We start from the raw sequence: 20,199 nt of genomic DNA, 5'->3' as shown, positions 1-20,199 counted from the left end.
AGAGCCAGTAGGTCAAACAGGGGACACCTCTGTTTTATATTTCTCTTTTTGCCTTGGCACCCAGGAAGCCCAGAGCTACAGTCGTAGTGATCATTTTATTTCAAGTTATAAGTTCAAAGATTTCCTGTCTTAATATGATTTCACCTTTTTAAAAACAATAACGTTTTTTCTTATTACAAAGATGATATATATTCATTATAAAAGATGTATAAAATAACATGTTTACACCCCAACCAGATATTTTCCTACTACACAGAAATAGTCACGGTTTACATTTTAATCGTAACCATTCTAATTTATTCTAAACATATATGTATATGTTTATACATACGCATATATATTACAAAAAGGAAATACCTTTCACATTACAACTCATGTTTAAAACATAACATTTATCAACATTTTCTATGTCAATAAATATCCCTGAACAACATTATCATTATTGTTATTATTATTATTATTATTATATATTTTTTTGAGACAGAGTCTCGCTCTGTCACCCAGGCTGGAGTGCAGTGTCACGAACTTGGCTCACTGCAAGCTCTGCCTCCCCAGGTTCATGCCATTCTCCTGCTCAGCCTCCCAAGTAGCTGGGACTACAGGCTCCCGCCACCATGCCCAGCTAATTTTTCCTATTTTTTAGTAGAGATGGAGTTTCACTGTGTTAGCCAGGTTGGTCTCGATCTCCTGACCTCGCGATCCGCCTGCCTCAGCGTCCCAAAATGCTGGGATTACAGGCGTGAGCCACCGTGCCTGGCCAACAACATTATTTTTAATGTATTTTATATTTAATCATGAAGGTATATCTGTTGCTATACTTTCAGCTAGAATTCAGCTTTTTGCTATTACAGACAGCTCTGTCATGTACATTCTTGTGGCTGAATCTCTGAGCACACCCACGATTATTTTAATAGAATAAGTTTCTAGAAATGACATAATTGAGTACAGGGCTATATATTATTATTATTTATTTATTTATTTATTTATTTTATTTTTTTTTGAGATGGATGGAGTCTCACTCTGTTGCCCAGACGGAAGTGCAGTGGTGCAATCTTGGCTTACTGCAACCTCCTCCTTCCAGGTTTAAGTGATTCTCCTGCCTCAGCCTCCTGTGTAGCTGGAATTTCAGGCATGTGCCACCATGCCCTGCTAATTTTTGTATTATTAGTAGAGACAGGGTTTCACCATGTTGGCCAGGCTGGTCTGGAACTTCTGACCTCAAGTGATCTGCCCACCTAATCCCAGCACTTTGGGCTATATTATTTTTAAGGCTTTGGATATATATTTCCCATGTTGTCCTCCAGAAAGCATGAACTAATTTATTTTATCACCTAGGAGTTTGAGAGTGCCTCTTCTCCTAAGCGTCATACATACTAGGATTATTATTATTATTTTGAGGTGGAGTCTCGCTCTGTCGCCAGGCTGGAGTACAGTGGCGCAGTGTTGGCTCACTGCAACCTCTGCCTCCTGGGTTCAAGCGATTCTCCTGCCTCAGCCTCCTGAGTAGCTGGAATTACAGGCACGCCCCATCACGCCCAGCTAGTTTTTGTATTTTTAGTAGAGATAGGGTTTCACCATGTTGGCCAGGATGGTCTCGATCTCCTGACCTCGTGATCCGCCTACCTCAGCCTCCCGAAGTGCTGGGATTACAGGTGTGAACCATGTGCCCGTCCAGGATTATTATTTTTTAAATCTATGTTAGGAGTCAGGACTTCTGGCTATGGCCAAATGAGGAGGTCAGCAAGTTCTGTCTCCCAGAAAGCTACTATAAATCTGGACAAAATGAACAGAAGCAGCCATTTTATCCCTCTGGTAATCTATCGAAGGGATGCAACAATCTGAGAAGAATTTATTCGTGGAAAATTGCTGAACTTAAGGTAAAGACAGTGGGAGTCTGTGGTCTTGTCTGGGGCTGCTCCCTATTCCCAACCACCCACAGCTTAGTGGGTGCAGAGGTGTTGCCTGGGCAAAGGAGACGATGAACACCAGCCCCACTGCTGTCCAGATCGAAGGGACTTGCTCAATTTGCAGCACACCAACTGGGTGACTATGCCTGTGAGTGTTTTTTGAGTCCCCTTCTTCTCAGTTTTAGTTTACCTTGACTCTTTAAAAAAATAAAATAACAATGTTCTTTTATTCTAAACATTTGTGTTTATTATAGAGAAAGAGGAAAATAAACGTAAAAAGAAGAAAATGAGAAGCCCCCATAAGCCCATTTGGTGTCCATTCTTCTCTATTGGCTTGTTTCAGTGGAGGCTTCTGCCTTGATGGAAATGCTGCCACCCCATACAGTAGCCACTGTTCTTGGGTGGTTATTGAGCACTTGACATGTGGAAAGTGCAACTGAGGAGTTGAATTTTTAAATTTTGATGAATTCTAATTAATTTATATTTAAATATTCACATGTGGCTACCAGCTACAGTGTTGGACAGAATACTTTTATGATTTCTATAATATGGAGGTATGATAGATACATACCTTTCATTCGTACGTACATACATACATATGGAGGTAAGATAGATACATAGTTAAAAAAAAATAGGATCATACTGCACATTGTGCCTTTATATTCCTTGTCTTGTTAACAGTATATCATAAACATAATTTTAATGACTGAATTGTATTCTGTTGAATGAATGTACCATAAATAGCTTAACAAAGTCTTCATTGTACCTTTAGGATATTTCCAATATTTTGATACTATAAACAACATTGCAGAGAATGGGTTTACAGCTAAAGTTGTAACATTCCTAATTATTTACTGAGGTTAAATTCTTAAATTTGAACTATTGGGTCAAATATAATACCCATTTTCAAACCTCTCTTCCAAGAAGTTCTGTCACTGAACATTTTCACCAGTAGTATATGAAAGTATCTCACTATTATTATTTAATTGAGATATAATACACATACCATAAAATTTACCTCTTTAAAGTATACAATTCAGTAGTTTCTGATATATTTAAAAAGTTGTGCAACCATCATCACTACCTAATTCCAGGAGGGTTTTATCACTCCAAAAAGAAATCTCATACCCATTAACAATTTCTTCCTGTTCCCACCTCCCCCCATTCCCTGGCAACCACTAATCCACTCTCTGTCTTGTTGGATTTGCCTTTGCCTGCCCTGGACATTTCATATAGATAGAATCCTACAATATGTGTCTCTTGTGTCTGGTTTCTTTCACTTGGCATATGTTTTCAAGGTTTGAGGTTCATGATGGTTTCAAGGTTATAACATAAGCCAATACTTCCTTCCTTTTGATGGCTGAATAATGTTCCATTGTACGAATACACCACATTTTGCTTATCCATTCATCAGTTGATGGACATTTGGGTTGTTTTCACTTTTGACTATTACAAATAATGCTTCTGCAAGCATTCATGTATAAGTGTTTGTGTGGAATGTTTTCAGTTCTCTTGCATATACAATTAGGAGTATAATTCTTGGATCATATGGTAACTGTATGTTTAACCTTTCAGAAGTTGCCAAACTGTTTCCAAAGCAGCTGTGCCATTTTACATTCCCACAAGCAATGTATGAGGGTTCCAATTTTTCCATATTCTTGCTGACGATTTTTTTGTCAATCTTTTTGCTATAGTCATTCTGGTAGGTGTGAAGTAATATTTCTCTGTGGTTTTAATTTACATTTTCCTAATAACTAATGATGTTGGGAATTTTTTGATATGCTTACTGGCCATTTGTATATCTTCTTTGGAGAAATATCTGTTTAAATACTTTGCCATTTTAAGTTTTTTTGTCTTTTTATTCTAGAGTTATAATCTTGTTTTTACATATTCTGGATAGTAGACCCTTATTGGATATAAGATTTGCAAATATTTTATTGCATTCTGTAAGCTGTCTTTTCATTCTCTTAGTAGTATCTTTTGAAACACAAAACACGAAAGGTTTTAATTTTGACCAGTGCAGTGGCTCACACCTGTAACCTGAGTAAGCCAAGGTGGCAGGATCACTTGAGATTAGAAATTCAAGACCGGCTTGGGCAATGCAGCAGATTCTGTCTCTACAAAAAAGAAAAAATAAAATTAGCTGGGCGTCGTGGCATGCACCTGCAGTTCCAGCTACCCAGGGGGCTGAGGCTGGAGAATCTCTTGAGCCCAGAAGTTTGAGACTGCAGTGAGCCATGATTGCACTACTGCACTCCAGCCTGAGTGACAGAGTGACACCCTATTTAAAAAAAAAAGTTTTTAGTTTCGATGAAGTCCTATTTATCTGTTTTTTTTTTTTTTTCATTTTTTCGCTTGTGCATTTGGCATCACATCCAAGAAACCATTGCTTAATCCAAGGTCACATAGGTTTCGTCTAAGAATTTTATAATTTCAGCTCTTCCGTGTAGATATTTGATCTATTTTTAGTCAATTCTGTATACAGTGTGAGTAGGAGTCCACATTTATTCTGTTGCATGTGGCTTCCCAGTTGTCCCAGCACTGTTTGTTGCCAAGAGTGTTCTTTCTGCCATTGAATTGTTTTGGCAACCTTGTCAAAAGTCAGCTGACCATAAATACATGGCTTTATTTCTAGATTCTCAATTCTATTCCACTGATTTGTGCATCTGTCCTTATTGGCAGTACCACAAAATATTGATTATTGTTGCTTTGTGAGAGTTTTGAAATTGAGAAGTATAAGTCTTCCAACTTTTTTCTTCTTGTTCAGTATTATTTTGGCTGTTCTGGGTCCCTTACATTTCCATGGATGAGCTTGTTAATTTCTACCAAAAAGGCCAGCTGGAATTTTGCTAGAGGTTGCACTGATTCTGTAAATCAATGTGAAGAGTATTGCCATCTTAACAAGGTAAGTCTTCCAGTCGTGAAAACGGGATGCTTTTCCGGTTATTTAGGTCTTCTTTCATTCCTTTCCATGATGTTTTATAATTTTCTGCATACAACTTATGCACTTCTCTTGTTAAATTGATTCCTGAGTGCTTTGTCTTTTCTGATGCGGTGTAATGACGTTGTCAGTTTCATTTTGGGGGTTGTTCATTGGTAATGCATAGGAATACAGTTAATTCTTGTGTTTCGATCTCGTATCCTGAAATCTTGCTGAACTTGTCAATTAACTCTAACAGTTTGCTGGTGAATTTATTAGGGTTTTCTACATACAAGATCATGTCATCTCCAAATGGAGGTAGTATTACTTCTTTCTTCCAATCTGAATGCCTTTTATTTCTTTTCCTTGCCTAATTGCCTTGCTAGAAAAGACAGCACATAGTGCTGAGAGCAACATCCTTGTCTTGTTCTGTCTGACATTCCTGATCAGTGAGATGGCCAGTGTGATTTATGCTGTTTTTCTATGATCACTTTTATACTCTTAAGAATCTGAGTGATAGAGCAGGAGGCACGGGCTGATTTCTCCTAGGGAATATTTCCTTTGTCCTGTGCATAGGGAAGCTTGGCATAATGGCTACTAGAAAAGAAATATTTTAGTTGAAGAGCATATTCATGTAACATATAGGTGCCAAGGAATTTGACTAACATTATCTAATATGTAAGTATTCAATATTTTAAATAAAATTTAAGTACTAGCCTTCTATCCTGCCTTTCCACAATTTGGGGTGCCCACTGTATGCTTCAGGTACTGTGCTGGGATCCCAAAGATGAATGAAACACAGGCCATGTCCCCAGGGTGCTCATGGAGGGGGACACACAGGGATTAGGAAGTTACATATTCTGGCAAGTGGTTTCCGTTAAAGAGTAACCACTGTCAGGAGGAAACAGGTGACCAACGTGGGCTTCACCATCAGGATTTTGGGGTCTCAATGTGCTGTTGGAAGATTCACTTTCTACCTTGTAGAATCAAAGAATTGTAGAACTGGAGCCTTGGAAATCTTTTTTTCCAATAAGTCCACATTTTCCAAGAGGAGGAACTGCTTACCTTATTTAACAATTCTTGTTCTCTCTCATCAGTAACTCTTATTTCTCTGAAATGTTTTATCTTACACACACGCATGCACATACGTGCATGCACACACGTACATACAACATCCTCTGTAGGGAGGCAATCTGTGTCCAGCCCACTCTTGGCTCCATTCGTTGTGTCTGGTTTGGGTAATCTCACACCAGCCGCGCGTTCATCTTCAATATGACTCGTCTAGGATTCCTGCTTCTCCTCGCCTGCGAAGACTACTCAGCATTGTTCATAGATGCTTATGACCGGGAACTGACAAGGAGGGGGACGTTATCCAACTCCAAATCTGAGTTACCCAAAAGCTTTTGGGATCCTTCCTGTTCTTATTAGTTGTATGTTCAACTTTCTTTGTAAAGAGTATACCCCATCTATTTTAAATTTGTCAATTCAGAGGATTAACTAGGATGCCTACAAAGTCAAGCCCGTGTGCTTACTGCAAAGTCATCTTTCCAGAAAAGAGTGAAAGTAAAGCAATTCCATAGGTCATACCTTAAAATCATTTACATAGTTTTTTGATAAGTCAATTCAGACTTGTATGCCTCATGTGTTTTCATTTTTACTTTTCTATTTAAAAAGAAACTCTTTATTCTAGTTTTATTATATATTATTTATTATTAGGATAAAAATAACATCAGGTTACTTTTTATTATTCTATTGGTAAAATGGAATGCAAACCTTATGGTCTCAGGCTACAAAAGAAAATGAATTGTCTCCACAAACCTTTCAAGTTTAATTAACTTTTAAATAAATACAAAGTTCTAGTCTCCCACCCTGACCCTGCCCTGCACTTTTTTTTTATTACACTGCATTTTTTCTTTTGATTATATGAGAGGGTGAGATAAGGATGTAAAAATGCTTTCAGGTTCACATTGTTTACTGCATATGATACGGCAGCCAGTTCAATCAGAAGGGAAATAGGAAAGTAACTACTCTATTTGTGCCTTGTAAGCGGTTTATAAAGTCCCCTCCACTCCCTACGATTAAATGTTGGCTTCTCTCTTGCAGCTCCCTAAAAGGAAATTAAAAGTGAAGCAAACAGCGTTTTAAAACCAAACACAAGTACTGTGTAGGGACAAACCCAGCAAATGGAAGAATTACAGCATCGCAGGCAGCCCTTTAATTCAGTGCTGTGAGAAATGCAACAGAAGAGGAAAGGGGGTGGAAAGGGGATCCTGAGAAAGTTATAGGTCATCGCAAGCTTCTGATGATTTGACCATGTCAGGGGTGAGCTGGGGTGGGGATTGGTGGTCATAGCAGAGCTTTCCCAATGATGTGCGATGAATGCATCCGTAAGACGTATTGTTACTCAGTTACCGTTTACCACAGCCTAAGCCCTAGAGTGGCCTGGGACTTGCTAATGGGGACCGAGGCAGGGAAAGTATGGAGGTCCATTCCTAGGAAATGGGTGGCATTCAACATGTAGAAGAAAGGGCATTTTGACTGGCAGCCAGGAACCTGAGTTCTGTTCTTGGTCCTTCTGCCTTCTGACTGTGTGACCTTGGATGAGTCGCCTTGGCCCTCTGAACCATAGTTTTCATATCTGCAAAGTGCAGGTTTGGACTAAATGCATGATTTTCCAACCAAATTCCAAAGCCTCCATCAAGCCATCTCAGAGGTTGTCCCTGCACCAACAATTGAGGTTCCTGGCCCCTGCACTCCAATGGGAGCAGTCTCAGTTTCCTCTCCTATATTTATGCTTTTTAAGCTTTTGTTTGAACAAAGCGAAAACTACTAGGTGCCCTGATCTCAAAGATCTCTTCTGATTCTTGCATTCAGTTGTGTATAACTCTGCATTTTGGTCCAAGCTTAATGTAAAAGAGACCAAGAAGCATCCATTATTCTGGGGCTGCCCATCTTTCTCAGGTGACACAAGCAAGGAATGTGTGTTTTCAGCAACAGAAACACTGCTCATTAGTGATGATGAGGCTGTCAGTGGGACAGGAATTTGTGTATATAGAGTCTCAGCCTCTGACTCTAGAAACAGTCCATTTCACTATTTTATCTTATTTTATTTTATATTTTATTTCATTTTATTTCATTTTATATTTTATTTTATTTTATTTTATTTTAATTTTATTTTTGAGACAGAGTTTTGCTCTTGTCCCGCAGGCTATAGTTCAGTGGTGTCATCTCAGCTCACTACAACCTCTGCCTCCCAGGTTCCAGCAATTCTCCTGCCTCAGCCTCCCTAGTAGCTGGGATTGCAGGCGTCTGCCACGACGCCCAGCTAATTTTTGTATTTTTAGTAGACACGGGGTTTCAGCATGTTGGCCAGGCTGGTCGTGAACTCCTAACCTCAGATGATCCACTTGCCCTAGCCTCCCAAAGTGCTGGGATTACAGGCATGAGCCACAGCGCCCGGCCAGTCCATTTCACTCTTCTTGGATATAGTTCCCTTTTTGCTCCGTGATTGTGATCTGTCTCTTGTAAGAGGCCTGGAGGTGTGAGATTTTGAGGGCAGCCACGGTCTCCGTCTTGTGCCCTGTTCAGCTCTCTGTAGGTATTGCCAGGCCACTGAGCCCTGACTCTTTGAGGGAAGCCTGAGGGCACGGCAGTAATAACCACCTGTCAGCTGCACAGGATTCTGAGTGTTGGGCCTCCCCATGAGTCACTTGCTAGCTCCTGTTAAGTAAGTCTTTTCAACTCCGTATCAAGTCCCTACCTATCTGTTCCCTGTCATGGGAATCTTTTCCTCTCACTCCTTAATGATGGGCCTTCCTCTGCCACACACTTTCCTCCGTTTCCTTTGGAAGCACAGTACAGGGACTTTTGTGTTGCCAGGAGTGAATGTTTAGGAAGTAGGCCTTCAATTCCTCCCGCGGTTCCAAGCCAATATAGTGCCATTTGTCACTTGTCCCAAGACATGCTATTGAACACATCAGCCTGCAAGGAAAGGCTTGGCAGAGGGAACCGTCATGAAAGAAGGATTCCAACCGAAGAATATATAGCTGGAGACCCAGGGGTGTTGAGCAGTTTAATTAACGTTATTAGAAATGAAGACTTGGTTATTTTAAAATGAAATTTCAAATCTCCTGTCTCCATGTCCATTTCTTCATTACGGCATTGTTCCTTTCGCCTGCCTTTTAATGTAGCCAGTTTTTACTGCGTTCTCACTATGGGAGCAGGCACCCTGCTGACCCCTGGGCTGAAAGATGAACAGGTCTTAGGCCATGCTCTCAAGGGGCTTTCATCCTGCTCAGACAAGAGCTAAGCAGACAGCCACAGCCTGGAGTCCTTAGCGCTCTGTAGAGAACTTTCTGGAACCTGGGAGAACACTCAGCATAAAGCAGCCTGTGCACTTGCCTGGGGACAGGAAGTGGTTCCTTCAGAAGTTTTCCCTGGGCCTGTGTCCCAGAAGGTGACCTAAAGGTGGTCCAGGCAGGAGTGGCTGGTGCAAAGGTGTGAGGGAGTTGGTGGATTTGGTAAACTGTAGACTCAGCAGGGTCGGAGCAGGCCTTGAGGGAGGGGGAGGGAGGGAGAAGGAGGAGGAGGAGGGCGCAGGAGTCAGGACAGGATAATCAGGCACTGAGCTATGTAGGGCCTTGACTGCTGCACTAATTACTAGTGCTGTTCAGGTCAGATGTTATCCAGAGGGCATGGGAACCCACAGCAAATGGTTAGGCAAGCTGGGCTAGACACTTTGCGAGGCCATTTAGCACAGAAGTTACGAGCAACGGCTCTGGGTCCAGGTGACTGGGGTTCGAATCCTGCCTCGACCACTTTCCAACTGTGGGCAAGTTACTTAACTTTCTCTGCTGCCGTATCTTTAAATAGGAATAAAAATCCTATCTGTCTTGTAGGGTTGTTATGAGCAATAACTAAGTAAATTCACCTAAGCCTCTCATAACAACAGCACATACAGAAATCTAGTTATCATTTTTCTGGGAAGGGGACATATATTTTCTATGAGCAGTCTCCTACACTGTGTATTAGTTAACTACTGGTGTAATAATACCATGTAAAAATACTGTAAAACACAGTGGCTTAAAACAACAATTATTTATTATTACTCCTGCAGTTGTGAGTTTCCTGGGGTTTGGCTGAGACCTGGCTGGGCATGCAGTTTGGGACCCAAGCTGAGGGCAGTGGCATCCTGGGGCAGCTTCCCAAGGCAGTGGTACAGCTGTCAGGGCTAAGAGGAAACTTGCAATCCTCTTAAGGCCGAGGCTGCCACCCCGCAAAGCCCAGAATCAATGGGCAGGACTTTATATTGCTCTCCTATGGTAGTATCACTTCCAAAAGGGTAGGAACACAGGGATAGGTGAAGGATCAGGGTCAACAATATGGGGCACAGGCTGCATTTAATGTCTCCTGATCTGCATCTTTGTAGCTTCCCGGAGGGAGCTTCCATGAGGGGCAGTCGACACCCACCTTGGGCATGCTTGGCACCCCAAGGGTCTGGTTTCAGTTAGTGACCTTCCTACAGTCATTTAGAACTTAACCTTTGGGCCTAGAAAATGTGTTCTTTCTCTTGCTTTCAGAGCCTTTGAGAGAGAAGGGAAAATATGCTCGTGTGGATTTGGATCTAGACTCTGTGGAATGAGATGGGGATGGTGGTATCTCCAGTAATACTTAATGGAAAGCTTAGAGATGAGCAGAGGTGTTTCTGCAGGCATGCTCTGTAGCCTTTCTCAGACTTACCAGGCTGCAGTGCATTTTTTTTTTTTTTTTTTTGAGACAGGGTCTTGCTCTGTCCCACAGGACGGAGTGCAGTGGAGCCATCATAGCTCATTGCAGCCTTGACCTCCTGGGCTCCAGCGATCCTTGCAGTGCATTCTTGAACATGGTTTGTCATGAATGTAAATTGCTATAAGACTTAATGTTTAGATTTAGTAATAAAATACGTGTTTGTTTCTATGTGTTTTTAGGTGACTCTATTCCAGTATAATTGAAGGAATCGCATTTTGGGGGGACTCCTTGGGGTTTTCTTTCTACTCCCTGGGAGCCCCTGTGAGGGAAGCCTGACTCTCGCGTTGTCACCCTAGACGAATGCTGGGAGAGAGGACAGGGGGAGGCAGCCCAGTTAGTATTTATTGGTGTGTAACTCTACCTGTCCGTTCTCCTGGATTCCCCGGGGCTTGGGAGGATGGGGGCAGTGATGGAAGGAGTCAAATACCATTCTTTGGCCAGCATGTAAAATAATCTCCCTCCTTTTCCCTGGACTTCTTATGCTGTGTGACAAACATATCCATTCTTCCCGGACAGAAAAGAGAGAAATGGAGACAGGCAAGACATTCTTGTAGGGTATACTTTTCTATTTTACATTTGATAATATAAGTACATTATAAAAGTAAGCATCAAATTTCTTATAATGATATTTATTAGGTTAAAAAGTTAAACAATATCTCTAAAATTATACCTAATAATTAAGTATAAGATTAAATTGAGCATTTTTTCAGGGATAGGAAGGAGAAACATTGTAGAATCTATTTTTTTTTTTTTTTTTGAGATGGAGTTTCACTCTTGTTGCCCAGGCTGGAATAAAAATGGCGCAATCCCAGCTCTGCACGATCTCAGCTCACCACAAACTTTGCCTTCCCGGCTTCAAGCAATTCTGCTGCCTCAGCCTCCCGAGTAGCTGGGATTACAGGCATGTGCCACTACGCCAGGCTAATTTTGTATTTTTAGTAGAGACGGGGTTTCTCCATGTTGGTCAGGCTGGTATCAAACTCCCAACCTCGGGTAATCCACCTGCCTCAGCCTCCCAAAGTGCTGGGATTACAGGTGTGAGCCAGCGCGCCCGGCAGAATCTTTTGGATAACAAAAACAGCACTGAAAATAACATGTAAAATATGTAGCAGTGTGATTGGCATCTAGAAGATGCTCAGTAAATTGTAGCATTGATGATGATCATGATGATGGCAGTGCTTTCTCTAGCCCATTTATTGGAGAAGGGGATTAAAAGCAGATTACAGAGTTGAGGACTTCATCAACTCTGTTGCTCCAGAGGAACCTGTCTCAGGCATTCCTTCCCTACATGGAAAAGCAACAGGAAAATGAACCCAGAAAAGCTTACATTATAAAATCAAGCCAAATGTATACCTGAGAAGTGATGATTTTTTTTTCTCCTTAAAGTAGTTGCTTCTAAAAGGCAGAATTCAAAATAACCACGACAAGAATAGACATGCAGAAATCTTAAAGGTGCAATGTTATTTTGTTGAGTAAAAAATAGGGCTAGATAATGACAAATCGTAGCTATGCAAATGAAAAGAAAGATCATCGTGTCCTGTGCTTCAGGGTGTGAATTGATGGCAGAAATCTGTCTGTATTAGTCAGTAGGGGAGATGAATTCAAATGAAAGCTTTCAGTGATACATGTTCTTTTTTTTTTTTTTTTTTAAGTATCATTTGTGGCTGAAGTCCTGAAATAGTTGTCTAATGGCAGATTTTCCTGAGTGTCCCCTGTAAGCAAGGCTCAGTAAAGAAGGAGCTGCAAGGTTCACCAAGTCCCTCCTTCCCTTTCTCCCTCTCTCTCTCTCTCTTCCTTCCTTCCCTATTAAGCACAGCCTTTGCATTTCAGGAACTTATATCTTAATGGGAATGGCAAGATGCAGACATTAGAAACCTAACAACAAGTGGAAATTTATATGGTACATATTGTGTATGTCAGGTTTCTAATATATCTGGAGGAAAAATCAATAGAGTGAAAACGATGGTGCCAAATCTTGACCAAATTAAACAATGAATTTTACTTCTTTACTTTTATTTTTTTCAGGCCAAGGGGTGTTATTTTCAGTTGTTTCAGGGTTAAAATAACATTGCCACCCAAGAAGTAGCCCCTCCCCATAACACTATTGAATTCAAACAGTAGTTGATGACTCAGCTACCATATACTTATATACCCTACAATTAGATTGTCAAAGTCTTCTCCTAAATAGGAAGGACTGATTTTAACAGGAATTCTTAGCTGACTGATGCTCCACTGAGGTGGAAATGGCTTGATGATGATTTGATTTGTTGAAAATGTCTGACTGAGATTTCTTAAAAAGCTGCCATGTATATTTGGGTTTTTACTTTGAGTTGTTTATGTCTTATATTTTAAAAGTGAATTAGGATAATTTGCCAACTACATGTAGCTAAAGTTTTCAAAATAAAGTAGTGAGAAAGGATTATTTAACACAGGGGTTGAACATAATAAAGTATCAATTTAGAACCCACTAAACATGCCATATCCCAGAAATAAATTCCAAAAGGTTGAATGTTGCAAATCAAATTATAGAAAAAGTAGCAGAAAACATAATATGTATTAGGTTTGTACAAGAACGACAATTTCTGTGACCTTAAAGCAAAAGAAGCAACTAGCAAGGAAAAAATGAACAAGTTTGAATATTTGAATTTAAAACTCTGTATAAAAGACTGGGACAATTCACAGTAAATTTGTGACACATAAATGATGAACAATATGTTACAACGAATATATTGCTAACTCAGATGCAGAAGAAAAGGGCAAGGGCCGTAGCAGATACATGTGGAATTTAATAGCTACCATTTATAGAATATTTTTCCATGCCCATATAGACTTACAAAATCTGATTATACTGATTGTTTTTTATACAAAATGTTTTGAAACCAGCTTTTCTGATATAGCAGCACAGACTTTGTCACTAACTAGTCTTCTAAAACATAGTTTTAGAAATACAGCCCTATTTTGCTTATGTTTTCAATGCTGAATGTTAAGGTTATGGAAAACTAACTTAGGGTGACTTTTCTAGTATCTTCTCTACTTATGAAGTCATGATTAGAGTTATGGTTATGGACACCCCCTTGAATGATCAATGATTTACAAAGAAGCACATTCAATACCGCTTTTATCAACAGTTTTATAGGTATCATTTGCCACTAAAACCTGTTTTAACAAAAGAGCAAATGTCATTTGAGATCCCACACTTTTGACAACATGTCATCAGTTATCTTTAAAGGCCTCAGTAAAAGAGACATGTTAATTACAATTCCTGTGAGCATCTTGAGGATAGCAATGACTATAGTATTATATTAGGACACTTTGTCAAGCATGTCATTCCCTTATCTTGCTTTTATAGCAGAGGAAATAAAGGCACTAGAGACGTATCTTTGAGGTCACACAACGAGTTAACAGTGGATAAACATTAGAACCGGCAGCTCCAGAATTCCCACTGCGTGTAATTAGCTCACCGCAGGCAGGAAATGACAGCACTGGGAATAAATGGCAGATGTGGTGTTTGGGGACCTGGAGGCTGGTGGGAATTCTCTGTGCTCATCTGAATGGTTAATTTAGTTCCTCTCAGGGGCTGTCACTGCCTGGAATGTGGAGGCCTCTCGGCCAGGTACTTTCTTCCTTAGGGTGTAAGGAAACATGATGGTCACCCTCTGGTGCTTTGATGGGCTGGCCTGGTAGAGAACTTTGAGTTGGGCCTGAGTAATTTCTTAGGCACTGCAGTCTATTACTGAGGTTTTGTGGAGTTTCTGAGTGTGATTTTTGGCATTGATTCCCAGAGGACTGCGATGTGTCTGAGGAGTGCATGGTTGGGAGTAAAAGGGCAGGGACTGCCTGAACTGTTTTGAAGTTCACCCTCCCTCCCTCTTGGGCAGCTCATGAAGTGTATGTCTGCCTTCTTTTGTCTCCTTATGAGTGATAGATACTGAATTCATGGACTACCTCCTATTCTTAGACATCTAACAAAATCATCGTAGGAAACAATGTGTGTTTGAAAACTACTGTCAAAAGACTTGCTAAGTGTATGGAGAATTCTAGGGAGGGCAGAGGCAGTCTGCCAAGTTGATCCAAAGGCTGGTCCCATCAGATGCTCTAACAAGCTTGTTAGTCCTGGAATCATGATTATCTTAATTTCATTGACCCCCTAGTAAGGACATGACTAAGCATTTAATCACCAAGGGTTGATTAGAGAGAAATGAATCTGTGCTCCTGCTTTAGGACTCTGAAAGAAGGTGGAATCTTGGGTTCACTTTCTCTTCTGCCCAATCTAGAATAAGCGTGGCATGCTTCCTGGGAGAGAACCCAAGCTAGACTCCAGTCACTTCCTGCTGCATCCAACCTGGTTACTCAAAGTGAGCCCGGTTGATTGGCAGCATCAGTACTACTTGAGAGCTTGTTAAAATGCAGATTATCAGGTTCTATCCCCTGTGGGGGTCTTTTGTGTTGTGTGTGTTCCAATACAACTTATTTATTATTTATTTTTGAGGCAAGGTCTTGCTCTGATGCCCAGGTTGAAGTGCGGTAGCACTATCTCTGCTCACTGCAATCTCCACCTCCCAGGCTCAAGCAGTCCTCTCGCCTCAGCCTGCCAAGTAGCTGGGACTACAGGGGCGTGCCACTGTGTGTGGCCCTTTTTCTTTGTATTTTTCATAGAGACTAGTTTTCACCTCGTTACTCAGGCTGGTTTCTAACTGCTGAGCTCAAGAGATCTGCCCACTTTGGCTTCCCAAAGTGTCGGGATTACGGGTCTGATCTACCGCGCTTGGCCCTAATAAAATTTTATTTACAAAAATAGGCTGCTAGTTCATGGGCGTAGTTCACTGGCCCATGGTACAGATTGGGCAGTACAATTTTTGGCTACCCATTTGTGTCTTGTGTCTAGAGACACTATGTTCTATTAACCATTATTTGTTTCCTTTTTAAAATAACTTCAACTTTTATTTTAGATTTAGGGGTTATATGTGCAAGTTTGTTACATGGGTGTATTGTATGATGCTGAGGTTTGGGGTACAACTGATCTTGTCACCCAGATAGTGAGGATAGTACCCAATAGTTAGCTTTTCAACCTTTGCACCCCTTCCTTCCACTCCCCTTTAGTAGTCCCGTGTCTATTGTAGCTGTCTTTACTTCCATGAGTACCCAATGTTTAGGTCTCACTTCTAAGACAGAATATGTGGCATTTGGTTTCCTGTTCCATGTTAATTTGCTTAGGACAACGGCTTCTAGCCGCATCCACGTTCCTGCGGAGGACATGATTTCCTTATTTTTTATGGCTGCCTGCTGTTCCTATCACCTGTATTTCAACACACTCTCCAGGTGGTTCTTATGCCTGCTTCAGTTTGAGAAGCACGGGTGCATAATATGTAAATGGTTTATCTGGGAAAGGTGACATGATCAGTTGTGAATGCTTTTTCCTGATCATATTTTATATTTATACATTATGATCCTTAATAAACATTTTAATCTTTGAATGTTTTAATAATTTAAACATCTTTGAAAAAGTTGGTTTCCATTATAAATTAATTTTCCATTATAAATTAATACATGCTATGAGCGCTTCAGAAAACACAGAAAAGTAAAAAGCAAAAAGCAATTTGCCCCTCTAGTATATTTATTGATAAGATTTGAAAAGTGTATATATTTTTTCCTATCTTTTCTGTGTATAATTTTCTAAAACTTCGGTTTTTTTTTTTCTGATTGTAGGCATTATATATTACCCTTGTAGGGCTATAAAGTGGTACTCTACAGTCTTTGCTTTTTTCCTTTGGTTTAAGGGAATTCTCTTAGATAATCTTTGTCTTAAAAGAAAATTTCTTCTCTAATTTTTATTTAAATTTTATATAATTTAGGAAGTTTCCTGGTATAATCATTAATGTCTCAAATAGTTGTTTCACAGTCCAAATGGAGAATTTATTATCTTCTTTGTGCAACAGAACAATTTAATTGACTACTCACTGGTAGCATGTATTCTATATTATATGTGAATCTTCTTTGACCAAAACTTTCTAGAGGGTAGAAAAGCTTTTGCTTTGGAAGAATGTGTGACCACCCTCCTCTCAAACTGGCCTGATAGGAGGGGAGAGGGAGGGAATGATCTCAATAGAAAGTCCCGTTTTTCTAAGGTGAGTGGGGAACACCTCACCACTGTGAGGATGGAGGTTTTTGTTTTTCGGGCTTCTTTGCTAAGACTGGAAAAGTCTTTGCCCAAATCTCTGCTTTTTTAGGCAGTTTGAGAAGAAATCAGCATGTAATTTTTAACCTTTGGAGAATAACTGGCTTCTGTGTTTGAGGTAGGGCAGGAGAAGTCTGGCCATGATTTTCCCTCTAGCCACTTGGCCATGCTGTGTTTTGGAATACATCATTGCCCTCAATAGCAGAATGTATTATGTTAAATGAAAAACTTGGTGCATTTCTTATGTCCACAGACTCTTTATCCAAGTCTAGTTGTTCCAAGAGTAATTGATACAACTTACCATTGAGAGGAACACAGTTCAGAAACTAAAGTAGCAAACAAGTATTTCTGAATTTTCAAGCTTCATTTGCATCTTTCAGAGAACATTAGTAACACTTTCTTTTTGAGTTAATATTTTATTGTCACCCAGATGGCAGTTGGGTATATAGTCTCCATACTTTATACTTTTTGTAAATAAAAAATTACAAATTTTAAATAGCCAGTGGTTGGTTATGTTTTCAGAAAACATGATTAGACTAATTCATTAGTGGTGGCTTCAAGATTTTCCTACTATTATAGCTCCAGAAAATTCACCTACATTTTGTCCCTTCTTAAAAAACTAGGTTGGCATGCATTTGACTTCACACTCTGAAGCAACATCCTGACAGTCATCCACATCTACTTCAAGGAATATCGTGTTCGAATACTTTTCAGAGAGGGAATGAAACAAAGGCTTGATCATTTTGCAAGGCCCATATCATGTGGCTGAGAAGTCAACTACTCCGGGTTTATCACCTGCAGCCTCCACGGCTTCCTGAAAAGCAAACTTCTGCTCAATTTGCTTCACCATTTTGGCTGCTGAGGTCTTCTAAGAAACATTTCTAAAAATTATCTCCTCTGTCTCTTGTTCCACACTGTTCCAGATCACTTCTTAAAACTCGTTTTTACTTCCCTATCCATACCTCTCTGAAGTTTCAACTGCTCTCCCCCAGCCCCCACCCCGAAGTTCTTTACTATGTAGACTTTTTTTTTTTTTTTTTTTTTTCGGTTTTGGTATAACTTGCAACCAAGGAGAGCCAGAAAAGTGACTCAGCCACAGGAATTTGTCCATTTTGTGGGTGGGCCGGTGGGAGTAGGCTCGGGAGAACTTGATGGAGGCAGAATTACGACTAGTCGTTAATAATCATAACTTTCTTTACATTTTTAGTTTTTCTTATCATTACACAAAATATCCATGTAACATAATAGCTAGTTCTTGTTACACAGGACATGCCTTGTAGTCGTGCTTTTGGCCTTGGTGACATAGACTATGCATACCTAGGAACAGTGGAGTCACTGCAGTGGAATTGTTTATGAATGTTTCATAATGGAAAACTGTTTCTGTGATAAATGAAACTGGGTTGATTAGGATTGAATAGAATTGGAAGATAGCAGATCTTAAGGTACCACCCCAAACCCTGCTGTGTCACAGATTTTGGCTGATAGCATCTTATTTATGTTGAGAAGCTGGTTGGGCAGGAAGGATGTGTGGTCTGGATACTGCATGAGCCAGCTTGGCATTTAAATTTGCCAAAGACTTTGAAGCATTGCCACATTAAAAAAAGTCCCTGTGGTAAATTTCAACATTCCTGTCTCCTACAACTCTGCATGTTGTTATTTTTAGCCAGCATGACATCTTTCCACAGCGTCACCGAGTGCCCAGTTGCCCATAGTGTTGAGTAGTGTCCAGTACTCAGTGTGAGGCCTGGTTCCAGTCCTACAGAAGCTTACACTCAAAGCCATGAACAGTTTTCATTTTTACTAATAGAAGCTTAAGAGCTTTTCCCAGACAAATATGTTGGCTAGCTGTACAACTTTGTGTTTGTTTGTTTTAATTGCAGGGATGGGTGGTGCGTGTATGTGTACGTGTGTGTATGTGAATCATTTTCTTCAAATACATAAATTCTTAGAAAAATAATGGCTGGAGAGTTGTGACTACATGAAAATTTGGTAAACAGGTGGCTTTTCTGTGATGAATAAAAATGCATGTGTTTTGGAAGCAAGGCACTATAGGTTCTTGCTCCCTGTTTCTCTTGGGGCGTATTCCTTCCATGTCTCCCAGTGAGCACCAGGCTTCACCACACTGACCTCCTTAATGTTCCCCAACACGCCAGCCATGCTCTGCCACAGGACCTTGGCATTGCAGTTTTCTCCCCCTGCAAGACTCTTCCCCACTAAGCTACAAGGCTGGCTTTCTCACTTTCTTCAAATAGTGGCTTCTCCCTGAGGATGTTTTTGGCTACCCATCTACAAGTTTATTCCTTCTGCTGGGGCTTTGGGATTTCATATCCTGCTTCTTAATTTTTCTGCTCTTTAGCACCTATTAATATCTAACACACTATAAAATTTTAACCTCTTTATTTTATTGATCTCCTTCCCCCCTCATATAACCTTCCTAAGACTATGGTAATTGTATTTTTGATGGTATTCCCAGTGCCTGGAAGAGTGCCTGGATCATCACAAATGCTCAATAAATAATGGCTGAATGGAAGGAGGGAAGGAAGAAAAGTTGTGAATGACTCTTGTTGGCTTCTATTCATGATAACTGACCTTCTCCATAATTAGACAACCCATTGTAAGCTAGCAATCGGCTTATTCACTGTATAGAACAGCCTGAGATTTTGAGGTGAATTTTGAGGTGTTCTGGCAGGCTTCTTGGTTGGTAATCATAGGAAGTAAACTCTCATTAGTATCTAGTGTATAGACGCATGTTCTGTGAAACCAGTAAACACCTCTCTCTCTGCATGATTCTACTATTTCATACATTTCCAAGAAGTCAACAGGTAGTAACAGATGCAGCCTGATTGATTTCTGGGAGGGAAATGACAGAGCATAGCTGCTATGGGATAGGTTAATGGAATCCTTGGCACTGAGATTCCATTATCTTTTGTCTACGGATAAAAGGTGTATGACTTGCTTATCATTTAACTCCACAGCCGGCATTAGCAGGACTGATCGGTGAGGGGCTAGGAGGAGAGGGACTTGTGCGTGGCTTTGTGAACAGCGATAACACAGTGGGAATGTAAAACGCGGCTTGGCAGGGTCTGTCTGGGATTTTGCTGAGTCCATAGCAATACTTAATTAACTGTGCAAACATTCTATTCAAGATAAGACTGTAACAGTTGCCTTGGGGAAAATTCTCTTAGTCAATATTTGTTTGATCTTTTGTGTAGTATTTTGGCTTTGCTGTTCATGCTATAGCAAAGCTCCTGTTATAAATGCCGTTTTCAGGGATTTGCTGTATTTGCATGCCAGGTCAGTCCTGGGAGAGGTAAAGGATTGGAATCACTGTTTAAATAGAGGTTCTAAGGGTTTTCAAACAAATCTTTAAAAGTTGAAATACTTTGTATCAATCAGTTGTCAAATAATTA

At 40.2% G+C, this 20,199-nt stretch overlaps 1 protein-coding gene and 1 pseudogene across 7 annotated transcripts in view; one reads left to right on the top strand and one right to left on the bottom strand.

The window, feature by feature from the left end:
• The window catches only part of LYPD6B (LY6/PLAUR domain containing 6B), a 178,295-nt gene that overhangs the window by 12,138 nt on the left and 145,958 nt on the right, over nucleotides 1-20,199 (top strand). The gene's annotated exons all lie outside the window — the stretch shown is intronic.
• On the bottom strand, nucleotides 17,321-17,772 carry LOC116462984 (thioredoxin-like; annotated as a pseudogene).

This window comes from Hylobates moloch, unplaced genomic scaffold, assembly GCF_009828535.3.
Source record: "Hylobates moloch isolate HMO894 unplaced genomic scaffold, HMol_V3 SCAFFOLD_24, whole genome shotgun sequence".
NCBI lineage: Eukaryota > Metazoa > Chordata > Mammalia > Primates > Hylobatidae > Hylobates > Hylobates moloch.
Note: the sequence above shows the minus strand (reverse complement) of the source record. Positions and strands in the feature narration are given on the sequence as shown.